Source organism: Nematolebias whitei, chromosome 21 (assembly GCF_014905685.2).
Source record: "Nematolebias whitei isolate Nwh7 chromosome 21, NemWhi1, whole genome shotgun sequence".
Classification (NCBI taxonomy): Eukaryota; Metazoa; Chordata; class Actinopteri; order Cyprinodontiformes; family Rivulidae; genus Nematolebias; species Nematolebias whitei.
The window spans coordinates 33,255,393-33,261,959 of NC_056518.1; positions in this window are offsets into that span (position 1 = coordinate 33,255,393).

Genomic DNA, 6,567 nt, shown 5'->3' on the forward strand with positions numbered 1-6,567 from the left:
GCAAGGAGTTCGTTATGGCAGGACGGAAAACGCTGTCCTCCAGTGTTTTTAATCTACCAGCTTTAATAACCAGCACAGAGTTTTTTAGGCTCTTTGTTCAAAAGTCTAAACGTCGCCGTTTAAAATAACGAATGTGTTGGATTCATGTCTTTAGTAAGCATGGAGCTTGAGTTTCTTCCCACTGTGAGTCTGTCCTCGTAAAACCCTGCGGGCCGGGTTTTAGGAACCAGAACAGGCGCGCACACGTCGTCGATGTTGGCTGGTTTGTTTTGGACTCTACACACCTGGCGTGTTCATTGTTGAGTCTCAGGGTTAAGTGTGTGTGTTTAAGAGAAGGTGACCCGTCGCATGTGCAGCCGTGGGCTCCTCAGACATGGTGGTTTAAAAAACCAACATGTTTCAGGACAGGATGAACAGATTCTGCGTTTTCAGTGCTCAAAACAAAAATGTTGTGAAACGCTGAGCGAGCGATCCGGCAGATTTAGTTCGGATTCAAAGAAATGTGTGAAACACGATGGGTTTTAATCTTGTCTGCATAAAAACAACCAAAAAAAAAAAAAAAAGCTCCAAATTCATAAATAATTAAAGCATTTGTTGAAGGAGTGCATATCGCCCGCTGCCTTTCATGCCGAAACTTAAAACCAGGATCTTGTTATGCGAGAGGAGGAAGTGATGTCATCGTGAGAACTTTAATGTTTCAGTGCTCGAAGTTTGTGTTGAGGATGATTCTGAGCTACTACCACCTGCTGTTAGCAGAGTACTGCTAACGGTGGCTGTTGGAGCCATTCTTGTTTCCTAAGGTCACTTGGCTGTGGCGGCCATCTTGAATTGGGTTGACTCAGTTGTAGATGCACATCTAATAATTACTGAGAGTTTCACTACAATATTTCCACTAATTTGAGATATTTTGCTAACAGACAGACGCATAGCTGTTTTGCCTTGGTGGCAGGCAATAAACCTGCTGTGGTCAGAACTTTATATTTTAAAGCTGTATCAAAGTTAAACTATAGATTTCTGATCTATCCATGTGTTTTTTTGTACTTTTAATTTGATAAATCTGCCTCAGTTGAATCAATGGGAATGACTGATCTTCACACAACTGTACTGTAAATCTGAAGCCCTAAAGCTTCGGCTGAGCTGCAGGTTTTTTATTCTGCATGCGAGTTTAAAATATATATATTGATCAATACAGTTATTGATTGTTTTTTACTTTTCAGGCACTGACTTGTTACATTTTCACTGTGTTTTTGTACTTTGTACCACACGGTACTCAAGCTTTACTCAGTATTTCACTTTAAACCTGTCAAATGTGTGTAAGGAGGTTATAATCCTCTGCCCTGTTTGCTTCACAGGAAAATTAAAAAGTCAAAAATAAAGTTTTAGTTTGTTTGTTTCAGTCTGTGCACCCGGAGTGTCTCAACAGTTTGGGTATTTTATTTTATCACTCCTGTTGAAGTGTTTTTTTTATTTGTTCAATTTTTAAACCAATTTAATAAAGAGACTGTTTTTAATCAGTTGTTTTCTAAAATTCATTTAGTTTCACAAACAATTTGTTTTGTTCTGTCGGACTGTAACAGGAGCACATGTTACTTCTGACTGTAAGTTCAATAAAATACTGAACGTCTGATTCATTTGTGTTTTGATAAAAGTACAAAAAACACCAGTAAAAACTTTGAGTGGACCATTTTCCCTTTGAACTACAACTGTAACTTGTGAAATGTGAATGCTTGTTGCTGAATATTTTGCTGAAAGCTGCTGAAGATGTTGACAAAGTTTCACAGCAAACCAGTTCATGCGAGTTGAATCAGAGCAGCTGACGTTTGCTGAAAGCTGGAAAATAAAAGCAGAAGAAAAACCGCAGAAATGTTAAAAAAGCAAGAAATGTGGCTGAAAGAGCTAAAAACAAAACAAGCTGAAAGATTGTAAGAGACAAAGGTATTAAAGCTGAAATTATTAGAAAGAAGCACAAAGGTGGAAATGAGCAGAAAAATAGTTCCCTAAACTCTCAGTGTAACATCTGAAGTACATGTTCCCTGTTTTCCGATGATTTCATGAAATCTCTGACAAAACGTGAACAATGTCTGAGGACAGCAGGTGCAGCTCCTGCAGGTGAGGGGCGCTCACCTTGGGACAACTGATCGCTCAGTTGCTGACGACCCTGCTGGATTGATTGACAGGCGGCGTCGAGGATCTGAATCACGCTAATAATAATAATAATAAAAAAATCAGATTTTACTGGTCTGTTTAAGTGTCATCGTTTATTCAATATTTTGGTGAATCTAAGGTTTAAGAGCTGAGCTCCCTTACAAAATCCTAATTCTTTATTCTTCAGGGGTGATGAGTAAAAAGGTGCTTACGCACCCCCAGAAAGAGGCTAAAATCACTACTGATGTGTGGGTCAAAAGACATATGTTGATTAAAATAATAATAACACCAAGGTTTTTAACATAACTGCAAAGTTTATTCCTAACATGCTCAGGTCCAAAAACTAAAACCTCAGTCTTGTCTGTGTTGAAAAGCAGAAAATATGGGGTCATCCAGGTTTTTATGTCTTTAAGTTAAGACATGCTTTTGGTTTGGATTCATTGGATTTCATGAACAAATTCATTCATTCAACCTTTATTTCTACAGGTTAATCCCACTGAGCCTCCAGGACTCATTTACAAGAGAGACCTGGTTTTAACAGAGTGATGACAACAACAGACAATCATAAAAGAGGCATACAGATTTTTTTTAAACAAATTAAAATAAGATGGGGGAAAACGTAGCAAAACAGCTAGATTATAATGCAAATGTAGAAAACTAAAAACAGGAACATGTCTGCATTGGTTCTTGCCAGGAGTCCAACAGATGCTTAAAGCCACTATATAAATATAACCAAGTATCATCAGCATAACAATGAAAATGTATCCCATGCTGTTTAATAACTTTATATTATTATAAGCTTTACTGCATATCGCCCACAGCCAGAGTTTAAATCTGAACTCATTTAATGATAAATGACAACAGCTGCAGGAAAAATCATTTAAATTCATCAGTGACATCTGTTGGTGGAGTTGAGTACTGCACCTAGTGGTGAGCATGCGCAATGACCCATTAAGACTTGTCAGCTGCAGGTGTGTATGGACATGACAACCAAGGGAATAAATGGACAACATGTCCAATAACACCTCCTAAATGTTTGGTCAGAAGGCGCACGCTATGTTTACATATTCTGGTTTTGTTTATATGTTTAATTTTGGTTGTAAATGCAATTTTGTTTACACTTGTGTTTATATTGTGCATTATTTTAACACAGTTATTCACGGTGTTTGCTGCCGTCCTGTGTGGCAAAGAGATCATTAAAAGCTGGGTGAACGTCATTTGGAGCGTGGCCTTATTCTGTACCAGACGAAAACACAACAACATTGTAACCTTTTAGCATAACTCTACACAACCTGCTATTATTGGGTGTCAGAGTTGTTGTCAATGACTCTCAGCTACTACCACATCAAATTGAACTCAAGTTTCTGTAAAACTGACTATTGGCTGTGGCAGCCATCTTTAAAAGTGTTTATTCCAGAGGTAATTCTAAATATTTAAGTGTTAATAAGTGCTTATTGAATGCTGCACTAAGGTTTAGTTTTAGGAATTCTGTAGGAATCCACAGCTAGATGGCACCAAACCCACATTTTATTTGTATAGAGCCGTTTATTTTCAGCAGGTCAGGACAAAGTGTCAGTTTAGAGTTCTGTTCAGGAAATTTTAATTTAGCCAATTATTAAGAAATGGACGTTTTCCTTTTTTTTTTTCCCAGAAAACATTTAATTGATGTAAAAAAACAAAAACTTTATTACATATATCTAAACAGCAACTATACTTGTAATGATAAACTTTTGATGTCAGCTCAGTTCAAGATGGCTGCTACAGCCAATTAAACATATAAACCCCCAAAATGGCAAAACCTTTGACAAAATGTACAGATCTTGAGCTAAAGTTGGTGGTGGTAGTAGCTGACAGTCATCCCCATCACATATTTAGCGTGCAACCCTGCAAGGACGAGTAAACCCCTGAACAAACTCGTGGTGCAACGTTTCAAAATAAAGCTGCGTGTAAATGCCTCCCACACAACTCCAGCAACGCTGCTCACCAAGGAGGTGCGATCATTGTGGCCACAGACGGCTCTGAAAACAGCTGCTGTGACAACGGTCTGATTCACAGCTGGAACTCCCCCTGCTCTGGGCGATAAGCCGTCACACTTTTAACAGGAAACGTCTTTTAAATTCAGTCAAACGCAGGGCGGTGAGGTTCATCAGGCCGGGGAACGTGTTGAGAAAAGCTGCCAAACGACGGGGCTCGGTTTAGTCGTGTACTTACCGTAGTATTTACGCTCTCTCCATAAAGTTCAAAACAGGATTTAAAAATCTCCTAATGACACAATTAACAAAGCTCTCCACAACCAACCTCCATCGTATTGTTCCATATTTTCCTTATTTTTCAGACTGCAGGTTTACTTGTGGTTCCTAGAGTTCTCAAAGGTAGAACAGGAGACAGGGCTCCTCTTGTGGAACCAATTTCTAGATTTTTGTCCACGAGTCTGACACTGTCTACTTATAAGACCAGCCTTAAGATTGTCCTTTTTGATGAATCCTATAGTTGGGGTTGAGTTTCCTGAGCTATCCTTTAGCCATACGGCTTAGACTGCTGGATGACAAACTGATAATTCACTCTGCTGTTGTCTTTACTCTCTAAATTCATACATGTCATTATTGCTTTAAATTGCCCTGTGTTTTTGTTTGCTTTTCTTACCATAGAAACCACACCTGGACCAAACATTCAGTGTTTGTCTCGGTCCTGTCAAACCGCAGCTGGTTGACTCATCCCGAGCCTGGTTCTGGTTCTGATGGAGGTTTCTTCCTGTTAAAAAGGAGTCGTTCCCTCCGCTCCAGCACCGTACTGCTCAGGACGGGAGATCGTAACGAATGAAAGAGTTGGTGTTGCTGTAGATTCCTTAGATAAATAATGTTTACTGATGTGTTCTGGCAGGAATGAATCGGCTGAACTTGAATTAGAATCTGGATGTTTTGGACAGAACTGGATTTAACACGACTTATTGTAAACTGGTGCCGTTCAAATAAAGGGAATTGAATTTCTATTGACTCCACATTCATCTTTAAACGGAGGAAACCAGAACGTCTGTTGTGAGAGACACAACAAAAGCTCTGGACTAAAGCTGCGGAGAAATGAAGCAACTGTTGTGCAAGCTGCTTTTTCTAAAGACTGGTTGGGCAACGAATAAAGCAAAGTTCAGACCTGCTTTTAATGTCTAGTTCATGCTCGGCTACATGCACGCTGTTCAAACAAGCCTCTTGATGCAGTTATTTACACATTAATGTTTCTTTAGACCTAAATAAGTCAAACTTGCAAAGCTGCAGGACAAATCGATTTATTCTAGTTGCGTGAAAATAATAATCAAAACGACAATCAGGAAATGCAACAACCAAACTGCACTGTACGTATTTGCATATGAATGTGCGGTTTGAAATGAGTCTTCCTCTTCCTCAGACCAGCACTGTGAAGGAAAGGAGGCTAAAGTGTTAAAATGCCTGAAACTGAAATAATTTAACTTAAATACAATTAGTTGCAAATCCTATAAACCCAGATTTTAACCACGATGAAGCGCAGAGCATGTCAAATGCGTGAACAGAAAAATTGTACAATAGTTAAGAAAATATTAGAAAAATCTACATTTTCTGTCAGCAACCCATCTTAAGAAGGAGCAACAAGGCTGAAAACAGAGGTGGTGCAAATACGAAACAGCTGGATGAGCATTTTGCAACAAACTGGGTTAATTGGCAACAGGTCGGTGAGAAAACTGAGTAAAAAACAAACCAGTCTGCAAGAACTGTTTACAAAAAGGAGAACAATTAAAGAATTATGTTCCTCGATGGAAAATTGAAAAGACTTCAAATATCCCATCGTTTACAAGAATGCAGAAACATCTGTGCACAGAGGACAAGGCCTGCGGTCTTTAGGCCCCATTTGTTCACAGTTAAAGCTCTATCGTGCACAGTTTTTACATCATTCTGAAACACCGTTGTCTTCTCTGAGCTGAAGTTTATTTAAAATGAACTGAAGTCAAATGAATCTCTTTTCTGCAGCCACAGACACCAGACCCCCTGTACTAAAGAGCGGGATCGGTTTTCAGTGCATAGTTCAAAAGCCTGCCTCTCTGATGGTATAGGGGTGCATTAGTGCCTATGGCATGGGAAGCTTACACATCTGGAAAGACACAATGTTTATACAGAATTTTGAGCAATTTGTCCTCCATCCAGATAAATCTCTTTTTTTAGAGAGTGCCTGAAATTTTCAGCAAGACCACACGCTGCATCCATTTCAACAGCATCCATCCATCCAACCATCCATCCATCCATCCATCACAACAACATGGATCATCCATCCATCCATCACAACAACATGGATCATCCATCCAACCATCCATCCATCCATCCATCCATCCATCCATCACAACAACATGGATCATCCATCCATCCATCCATCACAACAGCATGGATCATCCATCCATCC